Below are 23,967 nucleotides of genomic sequence, written 5' to 3' on the forward strand. Positions count from 1 at the left end.
CCACCTTCTTGGTAAGATCTGCTAGCTGCTTGGTGATCACCTTGTTTTGAGCTAACAATGCATCCATGTGGTTCAGCTCCATTACTCCTCTGGTGTTACTTCTTTCGGAGGCATAGAAGTAGTCATTTTCAGCAACTGTTTCAATGACATCTATGGCTTCTTCAATGGTTTTCTTCTTGTTTAGAGAGCCTCCTGATGAATGATCCACAACTTTCTTTGACTCATAGGAAAGACCTTCATAGAAGATGTGAAGTTGAACCCACTCATTAAACATCTCTGGTGGGCATCTCCTTGTCAGGTCTTTAAATCTCTCCCATGCTTCATAAAGTGTCTCACCATCTTGTTGTCAAAAAGTTTCCACCTCAGTTCTTAGCCTATTGATTCTTTGAGGAGGGTAAAATCTTGCCAGAAACATGTTCACCACTTCTTCCCAATTAGTTAAGCTCTCCTTTGGGAAGGATTCAAGCCATTTGGATGCCTTGTCCCTGAGTGAAAAAGGGAACAAGAGCAACCTATAGACATCTGGGTAGACTCCATTAGACTTCACTGTGTCACAAATCCTCAGGAAGGTGGTCAAATGTTGATTAGGATCTTCTTGAGCACCTCCTCCAAATGAGCAATTATTCTGCACAAGAGTGATGAGCTGGGGTTTTAGCTCGAAATTGTTGGCATGTATGGTGGGCTTCTGAATGCTGCTTCCACAGTTTCCTGGATTAGGATTGATATATGATCCTAAAACTCTCCTTTCTTGCCCAGCCCAGTTTGCATGGCCTTCTCTGACATGATTATGAGCTTCTTCTTCATGATTGTTCTCCAAATTCTCTTCCATGTTGGGTTCAAAATACTCTTTCTTTCCTTCCTCAGCACCAATAATCCTTTTCCCTCTTGCTTCCCTTCTTAGTCTCAAAAGGGTTCTTTCAGGTTCTGAATCAAAGGATGTTGAAATCCCTTCTCTTCTCCCTGTCATACAACAAACAGATTGCACAATAGGAGAAAAAAATGAAGAAACTATTCTTGTTAGAGTAATTGTTAGTGTGAGTGATGCAAATTATCAAACAGTTAGTGGGTTAGTGAGCAGAATTGTAATCAAAGAAAGAAAGAACGAAAAATAAAAGAGGGTGCAGGGGGTGAGGAAGAATTTAAAATAAACTATAAGAAATTAACTGAATAAACTAAACAAAAAGAAAAATGCTCAATCTAGTGATCTTCAAACTTAATCATTGTTGATTCAAAATCAAGCCCCGGCAAAGGCGCCATAAACTTGATGCATGAAAACTTGTCTCTCAACAAATTTCCCTTCGGCAAGTATACCGAATTGTCATCAAGTAAAACTCACAATAGAGTGAGGTCGAATCCCACAAGGATTGATTGGTCAAGCAATTTTAGTTAGAAGAATATGCTAGTTGAGCTAAACAGAATTTAGATTGAGATGCAGAAATTTAAATGACTGGAAAGTAAATAACAGAAATTAAAGTGCAGAATCTTAAATAGGGATTTGGGGTAATGAGCATAAAATTAAATGGCAGAAAGTAAAGAGAATGGGTAAGATCAGAAATCGGGAAATCATTGGGTTTAGGAGATGTTGCATTCTCCGGATCAAGTTCATTCTCATCACTTCCTCAATCAATGCATTCATTGATCTCCTTGGCAATCTTAAGTGATTGGTTCCCAATTCCTTGGTAATCCAATCTCTCTAAGCTTGAACAATTGCCCAATTCCTTGATTTAATTACTCATGGGAAGAGATGAAGTGTGGTCACTGATTATACCACATGTATTTCCAAATCAAAGTGTTGGGAGGATTACATGTCACTATATCCATCCAGACCCCAATTTGGTCCAACATGAGAAAGCATTTCTAGCATGATCTCCTCATCCCTTTTCCAAGGCTCAAAGGAGATCCAATTATGAAGAGTTTCTTTTTCAGGACAACTAACCAATTGAATTAAGATCGAAAGCTTTCTAGTAAGATCAAGAGAAAAGAAAGAAGAAGAAGAATGAAAACTATAATTGATCCATCAAATTACAACAGAGCTTCCTAACCCAATGAAAGGGGTTTAGTTGTTCATAGCTCTAGAAATGAAAAATGGCAGAAAAAAAGAATCCATCCTAAAAGTGCAAAAAAGTAAATCTATATAGAGTAGTTCCTAAAAGTGCCAAGCTTCTCTCTAGTTCAAAACTACTCCTATATATACTACTCCTCTTGATCTTCTAGTGAGTTCTTCAAGTCTTGGATGTGGGCTTTGGATCTTGAGTTGAAGTAGTTCTCATCTTTAGTGGGCCCAACTTACAGAGAAATATGAATTGGGTTTTGGGTATTTGGTAAGATTTAATGTTGATTGCCATTGTGGGTTCGAGAACGTTAGTGGAATTCACTTTTTCCACTAACGTTCCAACCTCATATATCCACGTTAAATCCAACGTTAGTGGTCTTAACGTGACCACTAACGTTGCTTTCTCAAAGATTGGCCAACGTTATTGGGACTCACTTTTCCCAATAACGTTGGCTTATACCCCTTCGCAAACGTTAATGGGAATCACTTTTCCCATTAACGTTGCTTAGTGCCCCTATGTTCCTACGTTAGAGTCCACGTTAGTATAGCTAACGTGACTCTTAACGTAGGTGTGATCCACCTTTGAGAGCATTAGTGACACTCACCTTTGTCACTAACGCTCCAAATGCCACATTCTCCATATTGGAACTCACGTTAACTAAGTTAATGTGTCTCTTAACGTAGTAGTGAAGCCATCTCCCAACGTTAGTGACAAAAGTGAGTGTCACTAACGTTGGTTCCTTGATCTCAACTCCACGTTAACTTTCACGTTAATGGTCTTAACATGAAAGTTAACGTAGGCAATGCTAGTTGGTCCAACGTTAGTGACAAAAGTGAGTGTCACTAACGTTGGCTTTTGTTTTCCTCTTCCACGTTAGGGTTCACGTTAACTAAGTTAACGTGACTCTTAACGTTGATCATTGCCAAGTTCTCCAACGTTAGTGGTGTTCACTTTTACCATTAACGTTGGAGTTCCTTTTTCTTCTATGTTAACTACCACGTGAACTTAGTTAACGTGGCAAGTAACGTGAGCTTTGGATGGCTTTGCAGGCATTATTGGTGATCACTTTTCTCATTAACGTTGCAAGCTTTACTATTCCACGTTAGTGTTCACGTTAAGGTTAACGTGAATACTAACATGGTTCTTCCTTGCTTCCTTCGCCCTGAAAACAAACAATTAAAGTGCATCAAAGATCTTGCCAAAGTCATGAGATTATGCATCATCAATTTATCATGCAATTCTGGAAAAATACTCATGAAATTATGCAAAGTTCACAAAAGTTGCTTGAATCAAGGTGTAAGTGTAATTTCATCCAAAACTTGCCTTATTCACTAAGAAAATGCATGAAACTACCCTAAAACAGTAAAGAAAAGGTCAGTGAAACTGGCCTAGATGCCCTGGCATCAAGAAGCTCCACATGTTCCAAGGATAAGACTTTGTTGATGATGTATACTTGAGGTAGCTGAGATGGGATGGTAGGAAGATGAGGTGGGATGGTTGGATAGTGAGCAGAGATCACTTCATCTCCTGGGGAGAAATTCTCTGTAGGGATCTTCTTGTTTCTCCATCTTCCGGGTACTTTCCTCCTTATTTCTCTTAATGCTGTCTTACTTTCTATAGATTCTTTCTCTAAGGGATCCTTGTTGCTAGCTTTGCATGACCTTTGAGTTACCTTTGAATGTGGTTCTTTCTTAATATATGGCTTTCCAACCGATGGAGTTTCCAATTGTGTTGTTTGAGCTTCACTGCTTATTTCTTGCATCAGTGCTTCATTATGCTCTTCTCTTGATTCTTTGTTTTCTTGACTTGCTTCTTGCCATGATTTGAAGACATTGAAGGTGAGTTGTTCATCATGTATCCTTAAGATTAGCTCTCCCCGTTCCACATCTATAAGTGCCCTAGCAGTGGCTAAGAATGGCCTTCCTAAGATGATTGGATGGAGATGACTTTCTTCCATCTCTAGGATAACAAAGTCTGTAGGAAGATAGTAGCTCCCAACCTTCACCAGCACATTTTCAACTACTCCTATTGCTTGTTTTTGAGTTTTGTCAGCCAATCTGATAATTACATCAGTAGGAGTTAGTTCATTGATTTGGAGCTTCTTCATGAGGGAGAGGGGCATTAAGTTGATGCTTGCTCCCAAGTAACAAAGTCCTTTGTCAATCTTTGTTTCGCCTATAGCACAAGGGATGTGGAAGCTCCCTGGGTCTTTTCTTTTTATAGGTAGCTGTGGTTGGATGAGAGCACTGCACTCCTTGTTCATCAGTATTGTTTGCCCACCTTTCAATGAACTCTTTCTGGTCAGCAGCTCTTTTATGTACTTAATGTATGAGGGCATCTGTTGGAGAGCTTTAATGAATGGTATGTTTACATGAAGAGATGCAAACATATCAAGGAACCTTGAGTATATTCTTCTTGCTTCATCACCTTTGAGTCTTTGAGGAAAAGGTTCATATAGGTTTAGACCCTCTTCTTTTGGCTTCTCCTTCTGTGGAGGGTTGGGTTCCTGATTTCTCTCTTCATGCTTATCTTATGGACTGTCTTGAAGATGTTTGCTTGTGTGATTGCTTCCCCCATACTCACTTCATCACTAGTGGTGATGACCTTGCACTCTTCCTATCTTACTTTCTTAGCTTCTCCTCTGGGGTTCTTCTCTGTGTCACTTGGGAAGCTGTCAATGGACTTAGGAATTTGCTGGGATAGATACCCTACTTGGGACTCCAGTCTTTTGATGGTATCTCCTTAGTTCTATATGTTGGTTCGCACCTCATCCTTGAATGCTTTGTTGTCCTGGACTTCCTTGTATAAACCTTCAAGTAAGGTTTCAATCCTAGAGAGTCTATCCTTAGGGTATGGTGGTGGGTTTGGGTTATAAGGATGAGGGTGATCATGCTAGTTTTGATATGGGTGTTGAGGAGTGTGGTTATGTAACATCCCGCATTTTTGAAAGATCTAAATATAAATAAATTGTGATTTTACCTTATTGAGTTTAAACTTTATAATTTTAGAAATTATTTTATTAGAACTAATTAAATAGATTCAGAGATAGTTTTATTTTGAATCAATTAATATTTTAAAGTAATCTTATTATAATAAAATATTTTGTATAATTTTAGTAATTAAAAAATAAGAAAGAATCGTACAATTAATTTAAGTAACTTTTATCCTGAAAAAGTTACGATTTATTCTATTAATATTTGGAGTTTATGTTAATTAATATTCTTATGTAATTTTTATAATTGGTTATTTCATATGCTTTGGAAATAAAATTTAGTGATGGAAGTATTATATAATTTAATTTAAGTAATTTCTATTATGAATAAATTATGGTTTATTTTATTACTTTGAGCTCTAGGAGATTTATTTATTAGGAATGATTAAATGGATTTTTATAAATACTTAAAGTTTAAGTAATTTTATTATAATTAGATATTTTGTAAATAGAAATTAAAGTTTCGGTAATAGAAAAATAATAAAAAGTTATATAATTTAATTTGAATAATTAGTATTGAGTTTAAACTACATTTTATAAAAATGTGATTAATATGCTTATTTTATAATTTAAACTAGAAATAATTAATTGAACTTAGCAATATGTTGATAAATAATGTTCTTATATATTTTTAATAGAGTATATTTGGTTTTAAAAATACTCTACCTTCCAATTTTATCAAAATATCTATTCATATTTATCCATATTCTTTTATAAAATCCTAATTTCTAACCCTAAATCCAAAAATTCCCAAATTCATTCGGAAACACTAATTTCCCGAATTCACAAACCCTAACCCCTTACCCCCTTTCTCCCAAAACACAGACACACACACACACACACACAGAGGAGAGGAGAGCGTTTGAGGGAGCTGAGAGGAAGAGAGGGGACTACACCACATCGTCGTCCAGCCACCGTCCATCCCGCCATCACCGCGTCTCACTGCTGTCGCTGTGGAGACCGAACGCCTTCGAGTTTCCTGCTGCCACCTTGGAGCCCGTCGTCATCAAGAGCGTCAGGAGAAAGAGAGAGGGACGAACTCGCGATGGAGAGGGAGGAGGTTGCGCCGCGCAGCCGTGGAGCCCGTCACACGTGTCACCACCGTCGGAAGCAGAACCACGAAGAGGAGAGGAAGAACGACGTTGGGAGGAAACTGTGAGCTGCAAGCCGCTGACCGAGAAGAAGCTCTGCCTTTGTCACCGTGTTGGAGTCGTCGCTGCCAACGCCGCGCACCGCCGTTAGCGCTGCCGTTGAAGGAAGTTCGCCGTCACAGTTCAATCATCATTGAGCTTGAAGGGAGGCGCCACTGAAATACCCGACAGCAGCTTCCCCTGCGTTCCCAATTCCATTCTTGAAACTGTAACACTCTTGCTCGTGCTCTGCTTCCCAATTTTTATTTCTCTACTATATTTTCATTCTGAATACAATAGTGTATGTTCCTGTTTTGTATTGTTGTCTCCATCGTCAATCTGGATCCTAGTCGACCCCGTCGTTCATGCCCCTTTGCTGCACCTTTTTCTCTAGTGCTATTATTTGGAATACCGGCGTTGATGCTATTATGAATCTGTTAGAATTGCTATTGGTGAGTCTGATGCTATTGAACTCTGGATTGATCTTTCCTTGATCATTGTCTAATAACACATTTTATTGTCACTGCTATACTTGTTTTGAGTTGACTCTGGTATGTGCCCTGTCTTGAAATTCCCAGGGCTTTGATTGCTCTTAATTTCCACCCAATTTGAATCCTTTGCTTGGTTACAACCCCGATCACTGCTGTGATGATTAACAATGCTGCTATTCTGGTTATTGCTTCTGCCGTTCCAGTTGCGTGAGAGTCACTGCTGTTGCCATGAAACTAAAAGGGAAGGGAGTTGTTACGTTAAAGTATGCGATTGCGACATCGAGGTAGGGGGTTTAAAATGATTTTAATTTAGGAATGCCAACAAGGTTTACTGAATAACTGCAAATAGTATTAATAGCTGTGAGTAATTAATGATTATGTGAATGTTGTATTGTGATTGCAATTGTGCTTGGTGCTGTGATTGATTGATTGTAATTATGTATGGTAGATGATTGGATTTTGATTGTTGGTTGTTGAAATGGTTGTTTGGTATATTGCTATGGCTGTGAAAGTGACTTGAGATTAGTAGAGGATTGTGGTTTTGACTGATTATGTATAAATGGTTGAGACTAAGATAATCATTTGATATATTTGATACTGGATTGAGAATTGTTGAAGAATTAGGGCCTAAAAGACTGAACTATTATTAAGAATCTGGTTTTCAAAATAGAATGGTTACTTTGAGGACGGCCTAGTATTTTTGCTAGTGATCGAAATGGTATGAGATTAAAATCTGAGTAAACTTTAAAAGTGTAGTTGTTAGGATTTAAATTTGAAGGTTTCGTATTAACTGAAGATTTAGTTATGATTTTTCAAAGTTAAGCCTTAAAATCTGAATTTCTGCATTACCTTTAGGTGAAAACTGTAATTTCGAAAGATTGTAACTAATTCTGTGATGATCGGAATTGCGTTAAACCAAGTCCTGGTTAAACTTGGGAATAATTGGGACTGAATGGGAGAGTTTGAGATCTTTTCATTAAACATAAGATTATGGTGAATTTTTGAGTAATGGTTGTGGGATCTGATTTTTACTGCAGAATTTTTGGAACAGCAGTAACTTGTTGGCTCTGCTGTGAATGTTCCGAATTGAATTTTGAAATGGAACCAATTTTAAATGAAACTTTAGTCCTATTATTTTTATGTCATAAAATTTCAGAATGGTTGAACTTGCGGTTTAAAAGATACAAATTTTTGAAATACGATGCATTATGCAGCAAAGGCCAGATTCTGTTTCTTAATTAGTAAATTTGGAAGTTTATAACTTTTGAACCTGGTTGGATATCGAGGTGCAACCAATTGGAAGTGAACTTAAGTATGTTTAGCATATGTGACTTAAATTCAGGGCTATCCATTTTTAATGAGTAAGTTATGGGACTTGGAAGCGGATAAGTTCATTAACTTTTAAAGCAGAATTCTGCAGAAAATTAGTCAGCTTCTAGGTTATATAACTTCTTCATCAAAAATGATATTGACCTGAAACCAATTGGAAAAGACACTTGGATGAGTATAGTTGAACTGTATTAATTTTCAAAGTCATGGATTTAACTTGGATTTTATATTGAATTTTGAATAACTGTATTAATTTTCAAAGTCATTGGATTTAACTTGGATTTTATATTGAATTTTGAATATCACATGCTGCTGTTTTTCTGGTTTTACGCACTGCAGAGCAGTCTCGGTTTTTCCTTTATTCCTAAGGCTAGAGAAACCAGAAAATTATGATCTTTGGTTTGTTAGAAAGCTTATTTCAAGATGAACGCCTGGACATAAAGTTTGCGCAATTCCGAGTTTATTTGCTATATTAAAAACAGAAAAGAAGATGTTGAGGATGTCCAGTGACAGTTATGAGTTTATAAAACTAAAGATGAACATTAGTGCTATATGGCTGATTCAATGTGGAATTTTGCTTGATTCTGAGTTGATGTGATGCTGGAAGGTTGAAAAGAGTAAAGTGAATTGTTTGGTTTGAAAAAGAGAAACCAGAATAGAGTAAAGAGAAATAAAGAGAAGAGTAATATAATAAAGAGATATTTATATATATTTTAGTTGTTTGATGCAACCCAGAGCTATATTTATATATATATTAGTTGCTTGATGCAACCCAGAGCTATATTAATATATATTAGTGCTTAATGCAACCCAGAGCTTCTGTAGGGAAATTAAGTTACCTACAGCCATTTTTCGCTTCCCCAGAGCAGAGCAGAGTATATATATATTTTCCTGCAGTAAGCAGAGGCTGTCTCAAATGAGCGGCTATTATCATATGCGCATTTATTTAGGAACGGAAAATCGTATTCGGGAAATCGGGATTGCGGGTAGCCAACCGACACATGAGCTCATGGCCTGTACTAGGACTAGACATTCATCATATGCATCTATGTGACATTGTTTGGGTGTATATTGTAATTGGTTTGCCTAATGAATAATCCTGTTTAACTGCTACTTGCTATACTTGATATAAATGCTCTTGATTGTGTTTGAACCTCATTACCTGTGTTTGTAACTGATTGTTTGGATTGTAGTGATTGGATGTTGATTGAGTTGTTTGGGCCTGAGGCCGTGACTGGTATGTTTGAGGTCTAGTTTTGTATAAAGTATCTGACTGGTTCAGCATAGACTTAATGAACCTATGCTTGGAGCAGGATGGTCATTTATACCGCGTAGGTAACTTCTTTTATGTTAAGGTCTAGTAAAGTATGAAAAATCAAACTGGTTCAGCATAGACTTAATAAACCTATGCTTGGAAGAGGTTGGTCATTCATACAGTCTAGGAAACTTTTACGAGTTTTATAAAGAAAATGTGGGTCTAGGATTTTAAATAATTAACTAATGTTTTTAAAAGAGGTTAATTTTCTTTTAGATGTCTTTGGATGAAATTAACTATTTGCGCTTTATTCTTTACTTTAACGGCATTCTCGACCTCTACTGAGAACATGTGGTTTGGTTCTCACCCCCAAATTTTCCACCCTTTCAGTGACACAAGTTTGAAGATGTGATTTGAAGCTGCGAGCGATTAGTAGGCTTCCTTTATAGTTTTAATTGCTTTCATAGAGTCCCCTCGCTCTTTTCCTTTGAAGTTTTATTTTATCAGAGGGGTAGGTATATTGTATTGGGTTTATAGACTTCCTATGTATAAGAATTACTAATAATACCCTGTGATTGTTATTACTATTTGCAATGTTTATCCTTGATACATGTCTTTAATGAATAAAAACAAAATTTTTTGGCATTTTCTTAAAACTAAGATGCAAACTCGATACAAAGGCTCGATAATTAAGTAGTTAATACTAGAGAAGGTTACGTAATGTTCTTTTTAGTAGAAATACCCTGACTTAAGCAAGGTATTTTGCTGGAAGGGATGTTACAATATGGTATCAGAGCAGTCCTTCCTGTAGAGCCTTGGGAGTGGACTGACTATGCTTCATTGCATACTCTGAGTGTCTGTCATGCTTTCTAACTTGTTCTGATGACAAGATTTTATGTTTTATATGCATGACTGTCTAGTGATTAACGCTATTAGTTTACCATTGCATACCTCATGGTATCAAGTTTGGCCAACTTAATACTAATGATTTATGTATATGGAAGTACTAATGGGTTATCATAGACGAAATAGAAGTGATAGGTTAATTCGAATCACGAGGTTTTGGGGACGTTAGAAACTAAATTCTAGAGATTAGTTCCGTTTCGACGTATGCTCTTTATTTGTGCTTAGCGTTATCTCTTTCTCTACTATTTGTATTGGAATTTCTAGTTTTTGATCTCATTCTTGCTAACCTTGTATTATCATTCGTGCATGTCCTTGCTTGACTCTGTGTCTGGTTGTTGTTTGAATCCTTTGAAACATTTATCCTTACCTTACAAGCTCTATGCTCCTTGCTCTGAATTCGGAATTATTTCAGTGCAGTATATCTCTTGAAATTCCTTCTTGAGTACTTGTTTCAGATTCTCTTCGAGAAAAATTTCAATTTACAACTTTTCTTACTTGACTGTATCCACAACCCTTACTTAAATTTTGATGGAATTGTTTTTAATTCAGCCTAGACTTTCTTACATAAACTTTGAAACTTCTTTATATAGTTTAATCTTGTTTATTGTGATATACCACTATCTTTTATTGATTTATAGAAAATTTTATTTCAGAATTCATTCTTTAAATAGAAGCTGATTTTCTGCAACTTTACTATAATTCTATAGCTATGTACTTAAGTATCTTCCAAGCTTTAGTTTACAACCATGCATGATTTGTTTGATTTGAAATTAAATCAGTATAACATATTGTTTATACTTAGTTCAGTACTTTTGGAAAATGTTAGATTTATATATATTCTTTTGAAAAAAAAATAAACTAATTCCCTCTATTTCAAATTGAAGTTGTTCAAAATTGTGGTACTATTTTCCCTATGATGTTCATATTGAAACTGTTCGATTCAAAATTTCTTCTTAAGCTTTCGAATTAACTTTCCTTATGATACATTTCATTGCTTATATATATCCTTGTTTATTGATGATCTTACGTATTCCTTCAAATCCTTGCGAAATGCCATCTTGTTCAACTGTGAATTTGAGTATTCCCCCAATTTCTCGCATAAACCTTTTGTGCCGTTTGTCTTTCTCTTCTCATGTTTCGTATTCCTTATATGCGCTAGTTCTTAGGGACACGATTTGTGCATACGGAAAGTGAATCTGGTTAGTCTATGAAGTTATAAGGAGTTATGGAGTTTTGAGACGACGAAAGGAAGTGATCATGCTTTGTTAAGAGTTCTGAACGAACATTGTACCTATTTAATTTTGGATTTTGAAATTTGGTTTGCGTGAAATTATTTTTTTTATCAACTTTTGCAACACCTAGTATATTTTCTTCTATGTTTGTGATATGAATTTCTTGATCTCTTTAAAATATTCAAAAAGGGATGTGAATATAAATATTTTCTCCATCTTATATCAATTTTCGAGGGCGAAAATTTTTGTAAGTTGGATATAATGTAATATCCCGCATTTTTGAAAAATCTAAATATAAATAAATTGTGATTTTACCTTATTGAGTTTAAACTTTATAATTTTAGAAATTATTTTATTAGAACTAATTAAATAGATTCGGAGATAGTTTTATTTTGAATCAATTAATATTTTAAAGTAATCTTATTATAATAAAATATTTTGTATAATTTTAGTAATTGAAAAATAAGAAAGAATTGTACAATTAATTTAAGTAACTTTTATCCTGAAAAAGTTACGATTTATTCTATTAATATTTGGAGTTTATGTTAATTAATATTCTTATGTAATTTTTATAATTGGTTATTTCATATGCTTTGGAAATAAAATTTAGTGATGGAAGTGTTATATAATTTAATTTAAGTAATTTCTATTATGAATAAATTATGGTTTATTTTATTACTTTGAGCTCTAGGAGATTTATTTATTAGGAATGATTAAATGGATTTTTATAAATACTTAAAGTTTAAGTAATTTTATTATAATTAGATATTTTGTAAATAGAAATTAAAGTTTCGGTAATAGAAAAATAATAAAAAGTTATATCATTTAATTTGAATAATTAGTATTGAGTTTAAACTACATTTTATAAAAATGTGATTAATATGCTTATTTTATAATTTAAACTAAACATAATTAATTGAACTTAGCAATATGTTGATAAATAATGTTCTTATATATTTTTAATAGAGTATATTTGGTTTTAAAATTACTCTACCTTCCAATTTTATCAAAATATCTATTCATATCTATCCATATTCTTTTATAAAATTCTAATTTCTAACCCTAAATCCCAAAAATTCCCAAATTCATTCAGAAACACTAATTTTCCCAATTCACAAACCCTAACCCCTTACCCCCTTTCTCCCAAAACGCAGACACACACACACACACACACAGAGGAGAGGAGAGCGTTTGAGGGAGCTGAGAGGAAGAGAGGGGACTACACCACATCGTCGTCCAGCCACCGTCCATCCCGCCATCACCGCGTCTCACTGCTGTCGCTGTGGAGACCGAACGCCTTCGAGTTTCCTGCTGCCACCTTGGAGCCCGTCGTCATCAAGAGCGTCAGGAGAAAGAGAGAGGGACGAACTCGCGACGGAGAGGGAGGAGGTTGCGCCGCGCAGCCGTGGAGCCCGTCACACGTGTCACCACCGTCAGAAGCAGAACCACGAAGAGGAGAGGAAGAACGACGTTGGGAGGAAACTGTGAGCTGCAAGCCGCTGACCGAGAAGAAGCTCTGCCTTTGTCACCGTGTTGGAGTCGTCGCTGCCAACGCCGCGCACCGCCGTTAGCGCTGCCGTTGAAGGGAGCTCGCCGTCACAGTTCAATCATCATTGAGCTTGAAGGGAGGCGCCACTGAAATACCCGACAGTAGCTTCCCCTGCATTCCCAATTCCATTCTTGAAACTGTAACACTCTTGCTCGTGCTCTGCTTCCCAATTTTTATTTCTCTACTATATTTTCATTCTGAATACAATAGTGTATGTTCCTGTTTTGTATTGTTGTCTCCATCGTCAATCTGAATCCTAGTCGACCCCGTCGTTCATGCCCCTTTGCTGCACCTGTTTCTCTACTGCTATTATTTGGAATACCGGCGTTGATGCTATTATGAATCTGTTAGAATTGCTATTGGTGAGTCTGATGCTATTTGAACTCTGGATTGATCTTTTCCTTGATCATTGTCTAATAACACATTTTATTGTCACTGCTATACTTGTTTTGAGTTGACTCTGGTATGTGCCCTGTCTTGAAATTCCCAGGGCTGTGATTGCTCTTAATTTCCACCCAATTTGAATCCTTTGCTTGGTTACAACCCCGATCACTGCTGTGATGATTAACAATGCTGCTATTCTGGTTATTGCTTCTGCCGTTCCAGTTGCGTGAGAGTCACTGCTGTTGCCATGAAACTAAAAGGGAAGGGAGTTGTTACGTTAAAGTATGCGATTGCGACATCGAGGTTGGGGGTTTAAAATGATTTTAATTTAGGAATGCCAACAAGGTTTACTGAATAACTGCAAATAGTATTAATAGCTGTGAGTAATTAATTGATTATGTGAATGTTGTATTGTGATTGCAATTGTGCTTGGTGCTGTGATTGAATTGATTGTAATTATGTATGGTAGATGATTGGATTATTGATTGTTGGTTGTTGAAATGGTTGTTTGGTATATTGCTATGGCTGTGAAAGTGACTTGAGATTAGTAGAGGATTGTGGTTTTGACTGATTATGTATAAATGGTTGAGACTAAGATAATCATTTGATATATTTGATACTGGATTGAGAATTGTTGAAGAATTAGGGCCTAAAAGACTGAACTATTATTAAGAATCTGGTTTTCAAAATAGAATGGTTACTTTGAGGACGGCCTAGTAATTTGCTAGTGATCGAAATGGTATGAGATTAAAATCTGAGTAAACTTTAACAAGTGTAGTTGTTAGGATTTAAATTTGAAGGTTTCGTATTAACTGAATATTTAGTTATGATTTTTCAAAGTTAAGCCTTAAAATCTGAATTTCTGCATTACCTTTAAGTGAAAACAGTAACTTCGAAAGATTGTAACTAATTCTGTGATGATCGGAATTGCGTTAAACCAAGTCCTGGTTAAACTTGGGAATAATTGGGACTGAATGGGAGAGTTTGAGATCTTTTCATTAAACATAAGATTTATGGTGAATTTTTGAGTAATGGTTGTGGGATCTGATTTTTACTGCAGAATTTTTGGAACAGCAGTAACTTGTTGGCTCTGCTGTGAATGTTCCGAATTGAATTTTGAAATGGAACCAATTTCAAATGAAACTTTAGTCCTATTATTTTTATGTCGTAAAATTTCAGAATGGTTGAACTTGCGGTTTAAAAGATACAAATTTTTGAAATACGATGCATTATGCAGCAAAGGCCGGATTCTGTTTTCTTAAATTAGTAAATTTGGAAGTTTATAACTTTTGAACCTGGTTGGATATCGAGGTGCAACCAATTGGAAGTGAAACTTAAGTATGTTTAGCATATGTGACTTAAATTTCAGGGCTATCCATGTTTTAATGAGTAAGTTATGGGACTTGAAAGCAGATAAGTTCATTAACTTTTAAAGCAGAATTCTGCAGAAAATTAGTCAGCTTCTAGGTTATATAACTTCTTCATCAAAACTGATATTGACCTGAAACCAATTGGAAAAGACACTTGGATGAGTATAGTTGAACTGTATTAATTTTCAAAGTCATTGGATTTAACTTGGATTTTATATTGAATTTTGAATATCACATGCTGCTGCTGTTTTTCTGGTTTTACGCACTGCAGAGCAGTCTCGGTTTTTCCTTTATTCCTAAGGCTAGAGAAACCAGAAAATTATGATCTTTAGTTTGTTAGAAAGCTTATTTCAAGATGAACGCCTGGACATAAAGTTTGCGCAATTCCGAGTTTATTTGCTATATTAAAAACAGAAAAGAAGATAGAGTGTTGAGGATGTCCTAGTGACAGTTATGAGTTTATAAAACTAAAGATGAACATTAGTGCTATATGGCTGATTCAATGTGGAATTTTGCTTGATTCTGAGTTGATGTGATGCTGGAAAGGTTGAAAAGAGTAAAGTGAATTGTTTGGTTTGAACCCGTAAGGGTGGTTAAGTCCTATTTTCAGAAGAGATTATGTCCGAATTTTTATAAAAGTATAAGGACTTAATCAAAATAAATATTTAAGGCTTATTTAATGATAGAAACTTCAATGATTCTTTTAAGAAGAGATTATTTGGTATACGAGATTGTTGAGTATTGAGAGAAAGTAAAGAGATACAGAGAAAAGAGAAACCAGAACAGAGTAAAGAGAAATAAAGAGAAGAGTAATATAATAAAGAGATATTTATATATATGTTTTAGTTGCTTGATGCAACCCAGAGCTATATTTATATATATATTAGTTGCTTGATGCAACCCAGAGCTATATTTAATATATATTAGTTGCTTAATACAACCCAGAGCTTCTGTAGGGAAATTAAGTTACCTACAGCCATTTTCCGCTTCCCCAGAGCAGAGCAGAGTATATATATATTTTCCTGCAGTAAGCAGAGGCTGTCTCAAATGAGCGGCTATTATCATATGCGCATTTATTTAGGAACGGAAAATCGTATTCGGGAAATCGGGATTGCGGGCAGCCAACCGACACATGAGCTCATGGCCTGTACTAGGACTAGACATTCATCATATGCATCTATGTGACATTGTTTGGGTGTGTATATTGTAATTGGTTTGCCTAAATGAATAATCCTGTTTAACTGCTACTTGCTATACTTGATATAAATGCTCTTGATTGTGTTTGAACCTCATTACCTGTGTTTGTAACTGATTGTTTGGATTGTAGTGATTGGATGTTGATTGAGTTGTTTGGGTCTGAGGCCGTGACTGGTATGTTTGAGGTCTAGTTTTGTATAAAGTATCTGACTGGTTCAGCATAGACTTAATGAACCTATGCTTGGAGCAGGATGATCATTTATACCGCGTAGGTAACTTCTTTATGTTAAGGTCTAGTAAAGTATGAAAAATCAAACTGGTTCAGCATAGACTTAATGAACCTATGCTTGGAAGAGGTTGGTCATTCATACAGTCTAGGAAACTTTTACGAGTTTTATAAAGAAAATGTGGGTCTAGGATTTTAAATAATTAACTAATGCTTTTAAAAGAGGTTAATTTTCTTTTAGATGTCTTTGGATGAAATTAACTATTTGCGCTTTATTCTTTACTTTAACGGCATTCTCGACCTCTACTGAGAACATGTGGTTTGGTTCTCACCCCCAAATTTTTCACCCTTTCAGTGACACAGGTTTGAAGATGTGATTTGAAGCTGCGAGCGATTAGTAGGCTTCCTTTATGGTTTTAATTGCTTTCATAGAGTCCCCTCGCTCTTTTCCTTTGAAGTTTTATTTTATCAGAGGGGTAGGTATATTGTATTTGGGTTTATATGACTTCATATGTATAAGAATTACTAATAATAATACCCCTGTGATTGTTATTACTATTTGCAATGTTTATCCTTGATACATGTCTTTAATGAATAAAAACAAAATTTTCTGGCATTTTCTTAAAACTAAGATGCAAACTCGATACAAAAGCTCGATAATTAAGTAGTTAATACTAGAGAAGGTTACGTAATGTTCTTTTTAGTAGAAATACCCTGACTTAAGCAAGGTATTTTGCTGGAAGGGATGTTACAATATGGTATCAGAGCAGTCCTTCCTGTAGAGCCTTAGGAGTGGACTGACTATGCTTCATTGCATACTCTGAGTGTCTGTCATGCTTTCTAACTTGTTCTGATGACAAGATTTTATGTTTTATATGCATGACTGTCTAGTGATTAATGCTATTAGTTTACCATTTAATACCTCATGGTATCAAGTTTGGCCAACTTAATACTAATGATTTATGTATATGAAAATACTAATGGGTTATCATAGACGAAATAGAAGTGATAGGTTAATTCGAAACACGAGGTTTTGGGGATGTTAGAAACTAAATTCTAGAGATTAGTTCCGTTTCGACGTATGCTCTTTATTCGTGCTTAGCGTTATCTCTTTCTCTACTATTTGTATTGGAATTTCTAGTTTTTGATCTCATTCTTGCTAACCTTGTATTATCATTCGTGCATGTCCTTGCTTGACTCTGTGTCTGGTTGTTGTTTGAATCCTTTTAAACATTTATCCTTACCTTACAAGCTCTATGCTCCTTGCTCTGAATTCGGAATTATTTCGGTGCAGTATACTATCTCTTGAAATTTCCTTCTTGAGTACTTGTTTCAGATTCTCTTCGAGAAAAATTTCAATTTACAACTTTTCTTACTTGACTGTATCCACAACCCTTACTTAAATTTTGATGGAATTGTTTTTAATTCAGCCTAGACTTTCTTACATAAACTTTGAAACTTCTTTATATAGTTTAATCTTGTTTATTTGTGATATACCACTTATCTTTTATTGATTTTTAGAAAATTTTATTTCAGAATTCATTCTTTAAATAGAAGCTGATTTTCTGCCAACTTTACTATAATTCTATAGCTATGTACTTAAGTATCTTCCAAGCTTTAGTTTACAAACCATGCATGATTTGTTTTGATTTGAAATTAAATCAGTATAACATATTGTTTATACTTAGTTCAGTACTTTTGGAAAATGTTAGATTTATATATATTCTTTTGAAAAAAAAATAAACTAATTCCCTCTATTTCAAATTGAAGTTGTTCAAAATTGTACTATTTTTCCTATGATGTTCATATTGAAACTGTTCGATTCAAAATTTCTTCTTAAGCTTTCGAATTAACTTTCCTTATGATACATTTCATTGCTTATATATATCCTTGTTTATTGATGATCTTACGTATTCCTTCAAATCCTTGCGAAATGCCATCTTGTTCAACTGTGAATTTGAGTATTCCCCCAATTTCTCGCATAAACCTTTTGTGCTGTTTGTCTTTCTCTTCTCATGTTTCGTATTCCTTATATGCGCTAGTTCTTAGGGACACGATTTGTGCATACGGAAAGTGAATCTGGTTAGTCTATGAAGTTATAAGGAGTTATGGAGTTTTGAGACGACGAAAGGAAGTGATCATGCTTTGTTAAGAGTTCTGAACGAACATTGTACCTATTTAATTTTGGATTTTGAAATTTGGTTTGCGTGAAATTATTTTTTTTATCAACTTTTGCAACACCTAGTATATTTTCTTCTATGTTTGTGATATGAATTTCTTGATCTCTTTAAAATATTCAAAAAGGGATGTGAATATAAATATTTTCTCCATCTTATATCAATTTTCGAGGACAAAAATTTTTGTAAGTTGGATAGAATGTAACATCCCGCATTTTTGAAAAATCTAAATATAAATAAATTGTGATTTTACCTTATTGAGTTTAAACTTTATAATTTTAGAAATTATTTTATTAGAACTAATTAAATAGATTCAGAGATAGTTTTATTTTGAATCAATTAATATTTTAAAGTAATCTTATTATAATAAAATATTTTGTATAATTTTAGTAATTGAAAAATAAGAAAGAATTGTACAATTAATTTAAGTAACTTTTATCCTGAAAAAGTTACGATTTATTCTATTAATATTTGGAGTTTATGTTAATTAATATTCTTATGTAATTTTTATAATTGGTTATTTCATAAGCTTTGGAAATAAAATTTAGTGATGGAAGTATTATATAATTTAATTTAAGTAATTTCTATTATGAATAAATTATGGTTTATTTTATTACTTTGAGCTCTAGGAGATTTATTTATTAGGAATGATTAAATGAATTTTTATAAATACTTAAAGTTTAAGTAATTTTATTATAATTAGATATTTTGTAAATAGAAATTAAAGTTTCGGTAATAGAAAAATAATAAAAAGTTATATCATTTAATTTGAATAATTAGTATTGAGTTTAAACTACATTTTATAAAAATGTGATTAATATGCTTATTTTATAATTTAAACTAGAAATAATTAATTGAACTTAGCAATATGTTGATAAATAATGTTCTTATATATTTTTAATACAGTATATTTGGTTTTAAAATTACTCTACCTTCCAATTTTATCAAAATATTTATTTATATCTATCCATATTCTTTTATAAAATTCTAATTTCTAAACCTAAATCCCAAAAATTCCCAAATTCATTCAGAAACACTAATTTTCCCAATTCACAAACCCTAACCCCTTACCCCCTTTCTCCCAAAACGCAGACACACACACACACACAGAGGAGAGGAGAGCGTTTGAGGGAGCTGAGAGGAAGAGAGGGGACTACACCACATCGTCGTCCAGCCACCGTCCATCCCGCCATCACCGCGTCTCACTGCTGTCGCTGTGGAGACCGAACGCCTTCGAGTTTCCTGCTGCCACCTTGGAGCCCGTCGTCATCAAGAGCGTCAGGAGAAAGAGAGAGGGACGAACTCGCGACGGAGAGGGAGGAGGTTGCGCCGCGCAGCCGTGGAGCCCGTCACACGTGTCACCACCGTCAGAAGCAGAACCACGAAGAGGAGAGGAAGAACGACGTTGGGAGGAAACTGTGAGCTGCAAGCCGCTGACCGAGAAGAAGCTCTGCCTTTGTCACCGTGTTGGAGTCGTCGCTGCCAACGCAGCGCACCGCCGTTAGCGCTGCCGTTGAAGGGAGCTCGCCGTCACAGTTCAATCATCATTGAGCTTGAAGGGAGGCGCCACTGAAATACCCGACAGTAGCTTCCCCTGCGTTCCCAATTCCATTCTTGAAACTGTAACACTCTTGCTCGTGCTCTGCTTCCCAATTTTTATTTCTCTACTATATTTTCATTCTGAATACAATAATGTATGTTCCTGTTTTGTATTGTTGTCTCCATCGTCAATCTGGATCCTAGTCGACCCCGTCGTTCATGCCCCTTTGCTGCACCTGTTTCTCTACTGCTATTATTTGGAATACCGGCGTTGATGCTATTATGAATCTGTTAGAATTGCTATTGGTGAGTCTGATGCTATTTGAACTCTGGATTGATCTTTTCCTTGATCATTGTCTAATAACACATTTTATTGTCACTGCTATACTTGTTTTGAGTTGACTCTGGTATGTGCCCTGTCTTGAAATTCCCAGGGCTGTGATTGCTCTTAATTTCCACCCAATTTGAATCCTTTGCTTGGTTACAACCCCGATCACTGCTGTGATGATTAACAATGCTGCTATTCTGGTTATTGCTTCTGCCGTTCCAGTTGCGTGAGAGTCACTGCTGTTGCCATGAAACTAAAAGGGAAGGGAGTTGTTACGTTAAAGTATGCGATTGCGACATCGAGGTTGGGGGTTTAAAATGATTTTAATTTAGGAATGCCAACAAGGTTTACTGAATAACTGCAAATAGTATTAATAGCTGTGAGTAATTAATTGATTATGTGAATGTTGTATTGTGATTGCAATTGTGCTTGGTGCTGTGATTGAATTGATTGTAATTATGTATGGTAGATGATTGGATTATTGATTGTTGGTTGTTGAAATGGTTGTTTGGTATATTGCTATGGCTGTGAAAGTGACTTGAGATTAGTAGAGGATTGTGGTTTTGACTGATTATGTATAAATGGTTGAGACTAAGATAATCATTTGATATATTTGATACTGGATTGAGAATTGTTGAAGAATTAGGGCCTAAAAGACTGAACTATTATTAAGAATCTGGTTTTCAAAATAGAATGGTTACTTTGAGGACGGCCTAGTAATTTGCTAGTGATCGAAATGGTATGAGATTAAAATCTGAGTAAACTTTAACAAGTGTAGTTGTTAGGATTTAAATTTGAAGGTTTCGTATTAACTGAATATTTAGTTATGATTTTTCAAAGTTAAGCCTTAAAATCTGAATTTCTGCATTACCTTTAAGTGAAAACAGTAACTTCGAAAGATTGTAACTAATTCTGTGATGATCGGAATTGCGTTAAACCAAGTCCTGGTTAAACTTGGGAATAATTGGGACTGAATGGGAGAGTTTGAGATCTTTTCATTAAACATAAGATTTATGGTGAATTTTTGAGTAATGGTTGTGGGATCTGATTTTTACTGCAGAATTTTTGGAACAGCAGTAACTTGTTGGCTCTGCTGTGAATGTTCCGAATTGAATTTTGAAATGGAACCAATTTTAAATGAAACTTTAGTCCTATTATTTTTATGTCGTAAAATTTCAGAATGGTTGAACTTGCGGTTTAAAAGATACAAATTTTTGAAATACGATGCATTATGCAGCAAAGGCCAGATTCTGTTTTCTTAAATTAGTAAATTTGGAAGTTTATAACTTTTGAACCTGGTTGGATATCGAGGTGCAACCAATTGGAAGTGAAACTTAAGTATGTTTAGCATATGTGACTTAAATTTCAGGGCTATCCATGTTTTAATGAGTAAGTTATGGGACTTGAAAGCAGATAAGTTCATTAACTTTTAAAGCAGAATTCTGCAGAAATGTAGTCAGCTTCTAGGTTATATAACTTCTTCATCAAAACTGATATTGACCTGAAACCAATTGGAAAAGACACTTGGATGAGTATAGTTGAACTGTATTAATTTTCAAAGTCATTGGATTTAACTTGGATTTTATATTGAATTTTGAATATCACATGCTGCTGCTGTTTTTCTGGTTTTACGCACTGCAGAGCAGTCTCGGTTTTTCCTTTATTCCTAAGGCTAGAGAAACCAGAAAATTATGATCTTTAGTTTGTTAGAAAGCTTATTTCAAGATGAACGCCTGGACATAAAGTTTGCGCAATTCCGAGTTTATTTGCTATATTAAAAACCGAAAAGAAGATAGAGTGTTGAGGATGTCCTAGTGACAGTTATGAGTTTATAAAACTAAAGATGAACATTAGTGCTATATGGCTGATTCAATGTGGAATTTTGCTTGATTCTGAGTTGATGTGATGCTGGAAAGGTTGAAAAGAGTAAAGTGAATTGTTTGGTTTGAACCCGTAAGGGTGGTTAAGTCCTATTTTCAGAAGAGATTATGTCCGAATTTTTATAAAAGTATAAGGACTTAATCAAAATAAATATTTAAGGCTTATTTAATGATAGAAACTTCAATGATTCTTTTAAGAAGAGATTATTTGGTATACGAGATTGTTGAGTATTGAGAGAAAGTAAAGAGATACAGAGAAAAGAGAAACCAGAACAGAGTAAAGAGAAATAAAGAGAAGCGTAATATAATAAAGAGATATTTATATATATGTTTTAGTTGCTTGATGCAACCCAGAGCTATATTTATATATATATTAGTTGCTTGATGCAACCCAGAGCTATATTTAATATATATTAGTTGCTTAATACAACCCAGAGCTTCTGTAGGGAAATTAAGTTACCTACAGCCATTTTCCGCTTCCCCAGAGCAGAGCAGAGTATATATATATTTTCCTGCAGTAAGCAGAGGCTGTCTCAAATGAGCGGCTATTATCATATGCGCATTTATTTAGGAACGGAAAATCGTATTCGGAAAATCGGGATTGCGGGCAGCCAACCGACACATGAGCTCATGGCCTGTACTAGGACTAGACATTCATCATATGCATCTATGTGACATTGTTTGGGTGTGTATATTGTAATTGGTTTGCCTAAATGAATAATCCTGTTTAACTGCTACTTGCTATACTTGATATAAATGCTCTTGATTGTGTTTGAACCTCATTACCTGTGTTTGTAACTGATTGTTTGGATTGTAGTGATTGGATGTTGATTGAGTTGTTTGGGTTTGAGGCCGTGACTGGTATGTTTGAGGTCTAGTTTTGTATAAAGTATCTGACTGGTTCAGCATAGACTTAATGAACCTATGCTTGGAGCAGGATGATCATTTATACCGCGTAGGTAACTTCTTTTATGTTAAGGTCTAGTAAAGTATGAAAAATCAAACTGGTTCAGCATAGACTTAATGAACCTATGCTTGGAAGAGGTTGGTCATTCATACAGTCTAGGAAACTTTTACGAGTTTTATAAAGAAAATGTGGGTCTAGGATTTTAAATAATTAACTAATGCTTTTAAAAGAGGTTAATTTTCTTTTAGATGTCTTTGGATGAAATTAACTATTTGCGCTTTATTCTTTACTTTAACGGCATTCTCGACCTCTACTGAGAACATGTGGTTTGGTTCTCACCCCCAAATTTTTCACCCTTTCAGTGACACAGGTTTGAAGATGTGATTTGAAGCTGCGAGCGATTAGTAGGCTTCCTTTATGGTTTTAATTGCTTTCATAGAGTCCCCTCGCTCTTTTCCTTTGAAGTTTTATTTTATCAGAGGGGTAGGTATATTGTATTTGGGTTTATATGACTTCCTATGTATAAGAATTACTAATAATAATACCCCTGTGATTGTTATTACTATTTGCAATGTTTATCCTTGATACATGTCTTTAATGAATAAAAACAAAATTTTCTGGCATTTTCTTAAAACTAAGACGCAAACTCGATACAAAAGCTCGATAATTAAGTAGTTAATACTAGAGAAGGTTACGTAATGTTCTTTTTAGTAGAAATACCCTGACTTAAGCAAGGTATTTTTCTGGAAGTGATGTTACAATATGGTATCAGAGCAGTCCTTCCTGTAGAGCCTTAGGAGTGGACTGACTATGCTTTGTTGCATACTCTGAGTGTCTGTCATGCTTTCTAACTTGTTCTGATGACAAGATTTTATGTTTTATATGCATGACTGTCTAGTGATTAATGCTATTAGTTTACCATTTAATACCTCATGGTATCAAGTTTGGCCAACTTAATACTAATGATTTATGTATATGGAAATACTAATGGGTTATCATAGACGAAATAGAAGTGATAGGT

General features: G+C 34.9%; 3 long non-coding RNA genes and 1 other non-coding gene across 6 annotated transcripts; all 4 read left to right on the forward strand.

Annotated features, from left to right (window-relative positions):
- Positions 1–268: 268 nt before the first annotated feature.
- On the forward strand, positions 269–376 carry LOC130977844 (small nucleolar RNA R71). The gene has a single exon (XR_009085518.1). It is a non-coding gene; the product is annotated as a small nucleolar RNA R71 (small nucleolar RNA).
- Positions 377–5,810: 5,434 nt separating this feature from the next.
- LOC130973669 (uncharacterized) lies at positions 5,811–9,781 on the forward strand. 3 transcript variants are annotated; one of them, XR_009084232.1, is made up of 4 exons: positions 5,811–6,405; positions 6,477–6,628; positions 6,755–6,951; positions 9,642–9,781. It is a non-coding gene; the product is annotated as an uncharacterized LOC130973669 (long non-coding RNA). The 3 variants fall into 3 exon arrangements; XR_009084231.1 differs by having other exon boundaries at positions 6,527–6,628; XR_009084230.1 differs by having other exon boundaries at positions 5,811–6,628.
- A 2,598-nt stretch (positions 9,782–12,379) lies between these two features.
- LOC130976399 (uncharacterized) lies at positions 12,380–18,435 on the forward strand. The gene is made up of 4 exons (XR_009084670.1): positions 12,380–13,077; positions 13,199–13,300; positions 13,429–13,625; positions 16,471–18,435. It is a non-coding gene; the product is annotated as an uncharacterized LOC130976399 (long non-coding RNA).
- Positions 18,436–19,302: 867 nt separating this feature from the next.
- LOC130976164 (uncharacterized) lies at positions 19,303–23,571 on the forward strand. Its single transcript, XR_009084624.1, has 4 exons — positions 19,303–19,914; positions 20,036–20,137; positions 20,266–20,462; positions 23,309–23,571. It is a non-coding gene; the product is annotated as an uncharacterized LOC130976164 (long non-coding RNA).
- Positions 23,572–23,967: the final 396 nt, after the last annotated feature.

The sequence above is a fragment of the Arachis stenosperma genome, chromosome 4 (genome assembly GCF_014773155.1).
Source record: "Arachis stenosperma cultivar V10309 chromosome 4, arast.V10309.gnm1.PFL2, whole genome shotgun sequence".
Taxonomy (NCBI): Eukaryota; Viridiplantae; Streptophyta; class Magnoliopsida; order Fabales; family Fabaceae; genus Arachis; species Arachis stenosperma.